This window comes from Salvelinus fontinalis, chromosome 6, assembly GCF_029448725.1.
Source record: "Salvelinus fontinalis isolate EN_2023a chromosome 6, ASM2944872v1, whole genome shotgun sequence".
Taxonomy (NCBI): Eukaryota; Metazoa; Chordata; class Actinopteri; order Salmoniformes; family Salmonidae; genus Salvelinus; species Salvelinus fontinalis.
The window spans coordinates 52307832-52321319 of NC_074670.1; positions in this window are offsets into that span (position 1 = coordinate 52307832).

A 13488-nucleotide genomic window follows, 5' to 3' on the forward strand; every position below is an offset into this window, starting at 1 on the left:
CATTATAGAGGCCACCATAGAGGCCACCATAGAGCCCATTATAGAGGTCACCATAGAGGCCATTATAGAGGCCATCATAGAGCCCATTATAGAGCCCATTAATAGAGGGCATCATAGAGACCATCATAGAGTCCATCATAGAGGACATTCTAAAGCCCATAATTGAGGTCATCATAGCATCCATCATAGAGATCATCATAGAGCCAATCATAGAAGCCACCATAGAGCCAATTATAGAGCCCATTATAGAGGAGTCCATCATAGTCCATCATATAGTGATGAAAAGAAAGAGAATATCGGTGAATAACTTTAGCTAATGGATAATTGTAGCCAATCTGTAGACAATGAATAACTGTAGACAATGAATAACTGTAGCCAAATAATGACTGTAGCCAATGAATAACTGTAGCCAATTAATGACTATAGCCAATGAATAACTGTAGCCAATTAATGACTGTAGCCAAATAATGACTGTAGACAATGAATAACTGTAGCCAATTAATGACTGTAGCCAATGAATAACTGTAGCCAATTAATGACTGTAGCCAAATAATGACTGTAGACAATGAATAACTGTAGCCAATTAATGACTGTAGCCAATTAATGACTGTAGCCAATGAATAACTGTAGCCAATTAATGACTGTAGCCAGTTAATGACTGTAGCCAATGAATAACTGTAGCCAATTAATGACTGTAGCCAATTAATGACTGTAGCCAATGAATAACTGTAGCCAATTAATGACTGTAGCCAATTAATGACTGTAGCCAATGAATAACTGTAGACAATGAATAACTATAGACAATGAATAACTGTAGACAATGAATAACTGTAGACAATGAATAACTGTAGACAATGAATAACTGAGGACAATGAATAACTGTAGACAATGAATAACTGTAGACAATGGAGTTCTTTACATAGTCTTCTGTACTCTAGCTGTGTGACTGACTCACATGTTTAGTGTGCTATAGATTATCTAATATACTGTTTGTAGTTTGTCCTTGTGCATCTATTGAGAGCACAACGTAATCATATGATTAGTTTAAATATCTCTCTTCGTATTTGAAATTATGTTTTTCATTTTCTGTATTGAATGGGATTTATTAAATGGGTGTATTTCAATAAGGTTGAATTAAAGCTCTCTTCTCACTGAGTCGTGGCTCTGGACGGCATGGAGGGTATTTGATCAGAAGCTAAATAGAATATTTAGAGAGTGTAGATCATGAATAGGGTCTCATTCTCTTGGTGAGGGTTTAAAATGTAGCCCTCATGAACTAGATGACGAAATGAGAAGAGAAAAGGAGAGATAAATGGTGGAAGAGGTGTGAGAGAGAGAGAGAGAGAGAGAGAGAGAGAGAGACAGAGACAGAGACAGAGACAGAGACAGAGACAGAGACAGAGACAGAGACAGAGAGAGAGACAGAAAGAGATAGACAGAGAGAGAGAGACAGAGACAGAGACAGAGACAGAGACAGAGACAGACTGAGACAGAGCGAGAGAGAGAGAGAGAGAGAGAGAGAGAGAGAGAGAGAGAGAGAGAGAGAGAGAGAGAGCGAAGTGAAAGAGTATCAGTCAAACGCCCAAAGGGCTGACAGTTCAGATAAATCAGATAACAAGAAAACATAAAATCACCATTTCCCAAATGTGAGCTAAAAGCTGGTGTCAAACCCTGATGGGAGGTCTCTGTATCTGACACAGGGTCAGCTTGGTCCTCAGTTATAAATTACTGTACCCCAGCCGGACTGGGACTCCTACTTTTACACGTTCTGGCTACAAGAGGTAGAGTACTCCTCATCCTGAAATTTCTCCACTTGAGTCGCTGAATAGCTAGCTTTTCGGTGGCGCAACTGGCTGAGAAAGTTTCAGGAGGGAGGTCACGTGTGTTTGCGAGGCAGAAGTCCCAGGTTCTAGTCTTTGGATCTGGAGTGGGAGGTAATGGTGTAGGAGGAAGCTAAGGAAGCACAGTGACGTTCATCACAATGGCATCCACAAAAGTGGGGACATTGATAGGTTGCTTAGTAACCAAACAATGTGTTGAGTATTTTTTTATATACCATTCTGTGGAAACTAGATATGGAAGATGCACTGAAATCATTATTTACAATTACATTGAACTGTGCAGGGAAAGGAATGGCTGCTGTTGTTCGATATTTACATTTCTGTTTCGACCAGTCTTAATAATGCCATGTTGAGAACATGTCCTGTTCTGTTCCATATACAAGAGTACGTTTTCTGCTATAATTATTGTGAGGCTTTGTTGTTTTCATTTATTCTTAGGCATCATTTGTCATTTGAGGCTGTTGTCAGGTATTGTGGCTATGCCAGGGGCAGGGGAGGAGTCTAAATTGCCTTCCTTAATTGAGTTACCTCATACATTGCAGACGTGTCCCATCTATCCCACCATTTTACCATTGGCTCCTTTCCTCCCCCTCACCTCGCCCGGGCTTGGCAATTTGGTTTGTCAACTGTTGATGTCCTCATTTTCATGTCAAGCCATTCCAGCAGCACAAAGACTTCCAATTCCATTCAGAGGAAGAGAGAGGAAGAGAGAGGAAGAGAGAGGAAGAGAGAGGAAGAGAGAGAGAGAGAGAGAGAGAGAGAGAGAGAGAGAGAGAGAGAGAGAGAGAGAGAGAGAGAGAGAGAGAGAGAGAGAGAGAGAGAGAGAGAGAGAGAGAGAGAGAGAGAGAGAAGAGAGAGAGAAGAGAGAGAGAAGAGAGAGAGAAGAGAGAGAGAAGAGAAGAGAGAGAGAGAGACAGACAGAGCGACAGACAGAGAGAAAGAGAGAAAGAGAGAGAGAGAAAGAGAGAGACAGAGAGACAGAGAGAGAGAGAGACAGAGACAGGGAGAGAGAATAACCTTGACCTCCAGGCCCAAGGAGACAATGTGCTAATATTGCATCCTTGTCTCAACAGGACCCAAACTCATAGATGAATTTTCAAGCCCCCATGCTAGTCCATATATTGTTGAGGACAATACAAAAATCCAAACACAAGCACACACACACTCACATGCACGCTCACATGCAATCACACACAACCAGGCTAGCACATAACGTTCTCATCACCATATGTTTCTTAGAGCTTGGTGAGAGTGTGGTTGTCCTATGGTTATTTGGCATACAACCTTCCCACAACGATCTGGGAATGGTGCAGGATGGTTTCTTGGCCTCGGTGCATTCTCAGCACATTTAAGGAACTTCATTACTTCAACAGAACATTTCCTAAAAGGGTAAACACGGTTGCATTTCATTTCAATTTTGGTAATGTTCAAGGAACATTCTACACCTGGGTTGGCATTGGGAACGTTTTAAAATAATGTTTTCAGGTGTGTTGGCCACACCCACTAATTGGCAACACCTGATCTTAATGAGTGCTTGTTTCCTTTGAAATTGGGTCTGTTTGAATAGACTAAAATTAATAGCTTTGTATGTGTTTAAAAAAATATGTCATGCTAGCTACATCCTGGTAGCGCAGTGGACTAATTCCATGGATAAAGAACAAGGAGATCATCATTTTGAATTTCACTGATGCCATGCCACATTAAAAATTAAATGTGTTTGCATGATGAATGCCTAAGTAAATTCATTTTTATCTTTGCTTGAAGTGGAAAAAGTTCCCAATTTTTATACTTGAGTAAAAGTAAAGATACCTTCATAGAATGTGAAAGCCACTCAGTAAAATACTGCTTGAGTAAACGTCTGAAAGTATTTGTTTAAAATATACTTAAGTATCAAAAGTAAATGTAATTAATCAAATACGCTTAAGTACCAAAGTAAGAGTAAAAGTATCAATTATTTCAAATTCCTTATATTGGAAGGTACCATTTTCGTGTTTTTTATTTATTAACGGACAGCCAGGGGCACACTTCTGTACAACATTCAGAGATAATTTACAAACGAAGTCTGTGTGTTTAGTGAGTCCACCAGATCAGATACTGTAGGGATGACCAGGGATGTTCTCTTGATAAGTGAGTGAATTGGATAATTTCCTATCGTACTAGCATTCAAAATGTACTTTTGGGTGTCAGGGAAAATGTATGGAGTAAAAAGTACATTATGTAGGAATGTAGTGAAGTTAAAATAAAAGTTTTCAAAAATTGAAATAGTAAAGTTACCCCAAAAAACTACTTAAGCAGTACTTTGAATTATTTGTAAGTTCATAAGTACTTTACACCACTGCATATTCTCAGAACATTATTTATTTACCTTAAAATAACCATACTCAGAATGTTAATTAATCCGCCCAGGAAAACTTTTAGGGAAATAGTTGTAAAAAACTTCTGAACTTTAACACAAACCTAAACATGTACGTTTCCATAGCAGGCAAATTTTTCACCTCCGTTCTCAGATTGTTAAAAACATATATTCTGCTTTTCTGGCCAGGAAACGTATGGCTTCGTTTCCAGAACCAATGGGAAACCAGAAACGTACGTTCCCACAACTTCCAAGGAACCATATGTGCTAGCTGGGAATCTCTCTCTCTGTCTCGCTCTCTGATAGAGGAAAGGCCAAAGACAAAAGGAGTGTTCCTTTCCTGTCTTTGCGATCATTAGTACACAGCCTGTCTGTATCCATACTGGGGTCTACTGAGACAGTAATAACTGATCGTGTGGTAGGAGAAGATGGGTCGATAGTGTGATTAGTAAGAAAGGAGGAAAACACCAGTATAAGCATCAGAAGCTGACCTGAGGGAAGATCCACAGAGCTGTGAATAATGGATGTGTGTGTTTTTGTGTGTATGTGTGCACATCTGCTTGTGTCTCTGCGTGTGTGTGTTTCAGAATGCTCCCACTGGGCACACACTGGTTGAATCAACGTTGTTTCCATGTCATTTCAATGAAATTAATGTTCAACCAACATGGAATAGACGTTGAATTGACGTCAGTGCCCAGTGGGCTGTAACCTCTGTCTGAGAAGCTGGCCTCGGACGAATGGAACAGACTTAATGGAACTGTGGTCTGTCTGTCCGGCAGCTAGGTCCTCCCCTCTGCCTCCCCCTGAAACACAACAACATAACAACACTGTGTTTACTTTACACCATCATCATCACTACCACCAGATGCTGCCCGGCGCTACCCAACATCAACCCTGAGCACCAACCCCAGCTAATTACCCACACATTTAACATTTATCTTAATTACCCCCCTGACTTAATTAATTTAATCGATGATTAATTTAAATATAGTTTAGAATTAATTATTGTTGCATTGGTGATAATTAGCATTGTTAATTAACTGGATGGGTTCTGTATTCCTCTGGTGTTCCAGGATCAGATTTTACAGAACGCTTGAACTCTTGTTTATCACAAAACCCTCATTAGCTCATCTTGCTAACTCTTTATGGCACTTTTCAGATGTTAGCCTATTTGTTTTTAAACCGGGTAGGAGTTATGACCAATCTGCCCATAGTTTTTTTTATAACTGTCTACAGTCACAATAACCCCCCCTTGGATATTTTTTCTTCACATTTTGTTGCGTTACAAAGTGGGAGTGAAATAGATTTTAATTGGGGTCATTGATCTACATAAAATAGTCCATAATGACAAAATGGAAAAAAAATTCTGCAAATTAAAACTTCTACTAAAATATAGTCGTTACATAAGGAAGTATTCACGCCCTTTGTTTAGGCAAGCCTAAATTAGTTCAGGAGTAAAATGTGGCTTAACAAATCACATAATAAGTTACGTGGACACACTTTGTGTGAAATAATAGGGGTTGCCCAGATGTTTGAATGACTAACCCATACAACATCTGTAAGGTCCCGCAGTCAAGTATTAGAGAGCTTTTCAAAAGCCTCATAAAGAACGACAATGATTTGTAGAAGGGTAACTAACAAATCAGACATTGATTATCTCTTTAAGCATGGTCAAGTTACTAATGATGCTGTGGATGATGTGTTAAACCACCCAGACACATCAAAGACACGGTCGTCTTTCTGAACTGAGCTGCAGGACAGGAAGGAAAGTGCTCAGGGATGTCACCATGAGACCATTGGTGATTTTAAAACATCTACGGAGTGATGGGTTAAAACTGGGGATGGATCAACAACATTGTAGACTCCACAATAATGACCTAAATGAGTGAAAATGAGGCAAAAAATATTCCACTTTTTGGGCTAAATGCAAAGCCTTATGTTTGTGACAAATCCAACACAACACATCACTGAGTAACTGCGTACTTATTTTTAAGCATAGTGGTGGCTGCATCATGTTATGGGTATGCTTGACATCTGCAAAGACTGGGGAGTTTTTCAGGATAAAAATAAATGGGATGGAGATAAGCACAGGCAAAATCCTAGAGGAAAACCTGCTTCAGTCTGCTTTATACAAGACAATGGGAGAGGAATTCACCTTTCCCCAGGACCATAACCTAAAAATACTGAAATCTACATTAGAGTTGCTTATCAAGACGACAGTAAATGTTCCTAAGTGGCCAAGTTACAGCTTGGAAATCTACACTAAAAAAAATTGGGTATTTGGCTGTCCTCTGTCACGATCGTTCTCCTCCTCTTCGTCTGAAGAGGAGAAGCATGGGTCGGACCAATACGCGTCAAGGTATGCAGTCATAATGAATTTATTTAAATGAAAGACGAACACTTAATACAAACTATACAAAATAACAAAACGACCGTGACGCTACAAACGTTGTGCATAGACAGACAGGCTACAAACGTTCTGACATAGACAATTACCCACACCTAATGAGAGCCTATGGCTACCCTAAATAAGGCTCCCAATCAGAGACAACCGAAATCAGCTGTCTCTAATTGGGAACTCATTCAGGTAACCATAGACTCTCCTAGAATACTAACCACCATAGACAATGCTAAACATCTACACTCAACACAAAACCATATACTACACCCATTAACCCCTTTACCAAATAAACACCCAAAACAACAAAACATAAACATTCCCCATGTCACACCCTGACCTAACTAAAATAATAAAGAAAACAAAGAATAATAAGGCCAGGGCGTGACATAACCCCCCCCTTGAGGCGCGAACTCCGGGCGCACCATACACAGTCTAGGGGAGGGTCTGGGTGGGCTCCCCTCCACGGTGGCGGCTCCGGCTCTGGTCGTAGTCCCCACGTCACCACAGTACCTAACCACCTCCTAGGCTTCCTCCAAACGACCCCCCTCCACATTAACCCCATTGCATTAAGGGGGAGTTCCGGACTAAGGGACAGCTCCGGACTAAGGACCAGTACCAGGGTAAGGGGCAGTACCAGGGTCAGGGGCAGTACCAGGGTCAGGGGCAGTACCAGGGTAAGGGGCAGCACCAGGGGAAGGGGCAGCTCCGGACTGAGGAATGGCAGCTCCGGACTGAGGAATGGCAGCTCCGGACTGAGGGACTGCAGCTCCGGACTGAGGGACTGCAGCTCCGGACTGAGGGACGGCCCATGGCTGGCTGACAGATCTGGCTGCTCATGGCTGGCTAACGGATCTGGCTGCTCATGGCTGGCTAACGGATCTGGCTGCTCATGGCTGGCTGACGGATCTGGCTGCTCATGGCTGGCTGACGGATCTGGCTGCTCATGGCTGGCTGACGGATCTGGCTGCTCATGGCTAGCTGACGGATCTGGCTGCTCATGGCTAGCTGACGGATCTGGCTGCTCATGGCTAGCTGACGGATCTGGCTGCTCATGGCTAGCTGACGGATCTGGCTGCTCATGGCTAGCTGACGGATCTGGCTGCTCATGGCTAGCTGACGGATCTGGCTGCTCATGGCTAGCTGACGGATCTGGCTGCTCATGGCTAGCTGACGGATCTGGCTGCTCATGGCTAGCTGACGGATCTGGCTGCTCATGGCTGGCTGACGGATCTGGCTGCTCATGGCTGGCTGACTGATCTGGCTGCTCATGGCTGGCTGACTGATCTGGCTGCTCATGGCTGGCTGACTGATCTGGCTGCTCATGGCTGGCTGACTGATCTGGCTGCTCATGGCTGGCTGACTGATCTGGCTGCTCCTGTCTGGTTGGCGGCTCTGGCAGATCCTGTCTAGTTGGCGGCTCTGGCAGATCCTGTCTGGTTGGCGGCTCTGGCAGATCCTGTCTGGTTGGCGGCTCTGGCAGATCCTGTCTGGTTGGCGGCTCTGGCAGATCCTGTCTGGTTGGCGGCTCTGGCAGATCCTGTCTGGTTGGCGGCTCTGGCAGATCCTGTCTGACGGACGGCTCTGGCGGCTCCTGTCTGGCTGGCGGCTCTAGCGGCTCCTGTCTGGCGGACGGCTCAGTAGGCTCATGGCAGACGGGCGGCTTTGCAGGCTCATGGCAGACGGGCGGCTTTGCAGGCTCATGGCAGACGGATGGCTCAGATGGCGCTGGGGAGACGGATGGCTCAGATGGCGCTGGGGAGACGGATGGCTCAGATGGCGCTGGGGAGACGGATGGCTCAGATGGCGCTGGGGAGACGGATGGCTCAGATGGCGCTGGGGAGACGGATGGCTCAGATGGCACTGGGGAGACGGGCAGTTCAGTCATCGCTGTGCAGACGGCAGACTCCTGCCGGCTGAGGCGCACTGTAGGCCTGGTGCGTGGTGCCGGGACTGGTGGCACCGGGCTGGGGACACGCATCTCAGGGCTAGTGCGGGGAGCAGGAACAGGGCATACTGGACCCTGGGGACGCACATTAGGCCTAGTGCGTGGGGCCGGAACTGGTGGTACCGGACTGGGGACACGCATCTCAGGGCTAATGCGGGGAGCAGCAACAGGACGCACAGGACTCTGGGTATACACAGGAGGCTTGGTGCGTAATTTAGGCACTGGTGGTAAAGGGCTGGAGACACGCACCATAAGGCTAGTGCGTGGAGGAGGCACTGGTTGTACTGGGCTGGGGACCGTCACAGGAGAGTTAGTACATAGGGCTAATATAGGAGGTGCAGGACTAGGGAGGCGTACAGGAGGCCTGGTTCGTGGGACTGTCCTTTCCAGACGGGTAGCACGCACATCAGGACGAGCATGGAGAGCTGACTCAGGTAACCTCACATCCCGCACACGCTCTGTCGGGCGGATCTTGTGCCTCACGCACCAACACAGCAGCTCCCTCATCTCACTCTCTTCCAACCTCCCCAATAAATCCTTAACAGTCTCTGCATCATTCCCATTGCTCCCCTCCAATCTCAGCCCGACTGGCTCAGGTTCCCTCTTAGAGGAAGCACGGGAAGTTGACGCAGTTCTCCCATCTGGACTCGCCACATTCCCCATGAGCCCCTCCCCAAGAAATTTTTGGGTATTACTCACGGGTCTCCAGCCTTGCTTCCTTGCTGCCTCCTCATATCGCCTCCTCTCGGCTTTCGCTGCCTCCAGCTCTTCACGAGGGAGGCGATATTCTCCAGGTTGAGCCCAAGGTCCCTTTCCTTCCAATTCGTCCTCCCATCTCCAGAAATCCTGTGTAGGTAGGTCCTGTTGCCGCCTTCCATGCCGCTTGGTCCTATGGTGGGTAATTCTGTCACGATCGTTCTCCTCCTCTTCGTCTGAAGAGGAGAAGCATGGGTCGGACCAATACGCGTCAAGGTATGCAGTCATAATGAATTTATTTAAATGAAAGACGAACACTTAATACAAACTATACAAAATAACAAAACGACCGTGACGCTACAAACGTTGTGCATAGACAGACAGGCTACAAACGTTCTGACATAGACAATTACCCACACCTAATGAGAGCCTATGGCTACCCTAAATAAGGCTCCCAATCAGAGACAACCGAAATCAGCTGTCTCTAATTGGGAACTCATTCAGGTAACCATAGACTCTCCTAGAATACTAACCACCATAGACAATGCTAAACATCTACACTCAACACAAAACCATATACTACACCCATTAACCCCTTTACCAAATAAACACCCAAAACAACAAAACATAAACATTCCCCATGTCACACCCTGACCTAACTAAAATAATAAAGAAAACAAAGAATAATAAGGCCAGGGCGTGACATCCTCAAAGGAGAACACTTTGAAGAACCCTTTTTGGTTTCAGGTAGAACCCATTTGATTCCAGGTAAAACCCTTTTGGGTTCCATGTAGAACCATTTCAACAGAAAGTTCTACATTGAACCCAAAAGGGTTCGACCTGAAACCAAAAAAGGTATCTCCTGTGGGGACAGCCAAAAAACCCTTTTGGAACCATTTTTTCTACGAGTGTATGGAAAGACTTGAAAATTGCTGTCGAGACATGATCCCCAAGACCTTGACAGAACTTGACAAATTTTGAAAAGAATAATGGGCAAATATTGCACAATCCAGATGTGGAAAGCTCTTAGAGACTTACCCAGGAAGACTCACAGCTGTAATCTCTACCAAAGGTGTTTCTAACACGTATTGAATACTTATCTAGTCAAGGTATATTAGTGTTTCATTTTTCAATAATCTTGAAAAAAACTTAGGATTTTTCTTCTGCTTTGATATTACAGAATATTTGTGCAGATCATTGACTGAAAAGGTCAATTAAATGCGTTTTAATCGCACTTTGTAACACAATAAAATGTGAAGAAATCCAAGGGGGATGAATACTTATGATACACACTCTATTACCATTTTAATTGTTTTCAAGCATGGCATTTACCTTTTCTGTTGCGGTTCGGTATGATTTTTAGGTTTTATTGACTTGACAAAACATTGATTTTGTTAGTGAACGACTCTCCCAACTCCCTCCCTTCCTGCCTCACTCACTCATTTACTCATCCCAGTCTTCTCCTCTTCTGAGACACCTCATTCTCTCCCCGCGTGTCTCCTCTCGCTTCGTGGTTCGTCTCTTGACATTAAGTCAAGGAGTTATATTAATAATGGTTTCCCAGCTGTCTCCTGACAAACTGAGAATGAGAGGTTTAAAAAGAGGAGAGATCAATAGTGTCACCTTTCCACTGCACATCAGGGGAGAATAACAATGCAGCGGGCTTCACAGCAGACACCTGGAGGTAGAGCAGGAACAGAAGAGGAGCAGTAGCTTAGCATTTAGCTGATGTGATGCACACATGGTGGTCCCACGCCTTTACATGAGCAGTGTGAGCAGTACTCTGAGTCAGTGGGTAGCTGGGGGTAAGGCCTCCTATAGGGCCCCTAGCAAGGCACGGGGGGGGGGGGGGGGGGGGGGGGATATGTTACATGTGTTACGAGTACGTGTGTATTGTACTCTGAATAGATGGTCTGACATGTCCTCTATGATTAGACCTCTATTAGCAGCTTAGTTTAAAGGCCCAGACTTCAGCTCGACTGGTTAATCATCTCTCTAGTCTGTGAGCTGCCGGTTGGACTCCTAGCGGGGTGGAACTGACTGTACAGTGGGCTGTGTGAGTGGGTTGCCCCTGGATACTGCCATTGCTGTATTAAAATGTGTGAATATGTGGCACAATACTACAAGCACACACACATACCGCCTGTTCTCCACAGTCCTATGCTGCTGGATGGGTCCTGCCTGCAGAGCTGTCTCAGTGGCTCTGGATGGCATGTGAAGCGGAGCGAAAAACCAGGCTGAATTTAATGACATGTATGACAATTATTGTGCGGCCCGTGGAGACAGACACAAATTTAATAAGTTCTGCATGTGTCTGCCTTCCAGCCTCATCAGTGGGAGAGTCTCGGCGGGCCTCCGACAGACTCCACACTCCATCCTACCATTACGATAAACTGTGACTTAATTAATTTAATAGGGTCAGGAGTTATTACCACCACCGTAGCAGCCCTTTTATTACTAGGAACAGCCCCTGCCTTTATGAATCCCCGACTTTTTAAATTCAAAGGTATTTTTAAAAGATTTTCTATTTTCTTTCATCCGTTGGTTCTCTCCTAGGTTATGTGTGACGCATGCAGGCTGTGAGGAAACATTCAGGATTTAGATCGAGGTTAGACTTTAATACCATGATTCTGATTGAAATTTCTTGAATAGGAATGAAGATTTAATATGCTCCATGTACAGGAAAATCACGTGAGATTATGCACCTGTATCTGCTTGAAAAGCGTTAGAAAGTTGACCTTCACATTTCACCAGATTACTGTGGGAGCAAGTGTTAGTTCATGTGTTCTATTCACCATATTAGAGATCGGCCTAATTGTACCTGTATGTTAGAGTGTGGCATGCACGGGATGAGTGTTCAATCTCTACATTTTCCTCCTCCTTCATATTCACAGTCTTCTCCATGTTGCAGGCCAGATATCAAACACTACAGGAAGTCAATATTGACACGGGAATGCACAGAGACCCTTACAAAACAGCTGTCAGAGGGCCTGCTCGGGAGCGGAAGGAAGGAACAAATGTTCAAATGAGAGCCGATAGCGTTATTCCTCCTGACTCTTCTCTGGCTACGGCCTGCCATCACAAACAGGAAGTGTTTGATCAATGCAATGAGAGGACAATCAAGTTCTCTCCTCGCGTCCTCTCACAGATAAACATTCCAAAATGTGTTCAGCCAATGGACTTACACGGAGTGTACAAAACATTAAGGACAACTGCTCTTTCCATGACATAGACTGACCAGGTGAATACAGGTGAAAGCTATGATCCCTTATTGATGTCACTTGTTAAATCCACTTCAATCAGTGTACATGAAGGGGAGGAGACAGGTGAAAGAAAGTTTTTTAAGCCTTGCGACAATTGAGACACTCATTAATAGGAAGTTGTCCTTAATGTTTTGTACACTCAGTGTATATGCAGATGCATGAGGACATGTGAGGTTGGTTGAAACAGGAATGAAAGAAGACAGAGGCCTGGACTATTATAGGCTGCTCATTATTTACATCAGATACACTTTGTTTACCTCAATGTGTTTGGGAGAGAGAAAGGGAGAACTGCTCAGGAAAAATGTACCATAACTCTATCCCCAGGAGATGAATGTCAGGTACATCACCAACAAATGTAACCAAACTATGCTGAAGTAACTCTAATTAACGTCTCCTAATCAGATGCCTGATACTGTAGAGATGTACCATGAAAACTTGAGCAGTACAGCATCTACAGTGCATTCAGAAAGTATTCAGACCCTTTAACTTTTCCACATTTTGTTAAGTTACAGACTTATTCTAAAATGTATTAAATAGTCCCCCCCCCCCCCCATCATCCGAAGAGGAGGAGCATGGATTGAACCAAGGCGCAGCGTTTTGAAATGACATAATTTTAATTAAACAAGACGGGAAAAACACGAAACGAAACCACTTGAAATAATTAACAAAATAACAAAACGAATGTAGACAAACCTGAACATACGAACTTACATAAAACACGAAGAACGCACAACAGGAAAAATGACTACATAAAACGAAGAACGCACGAAACAGTCCCGTATGGTGCAACAAACACTAACACAGGAGACAACCACCCACAATGAACACTATGAAACAACCTACCTTAATATGACTCTCAATTAGAGGAAACGCCAAACACCTGCCTCTAATTGAGAGCCATACCAGGCAACCCTTAAACCAACATAGAAACAGAAAACATAGACTGCCCACCCAAACTCACGTCCTGACCAACTAACACATACAAAAAA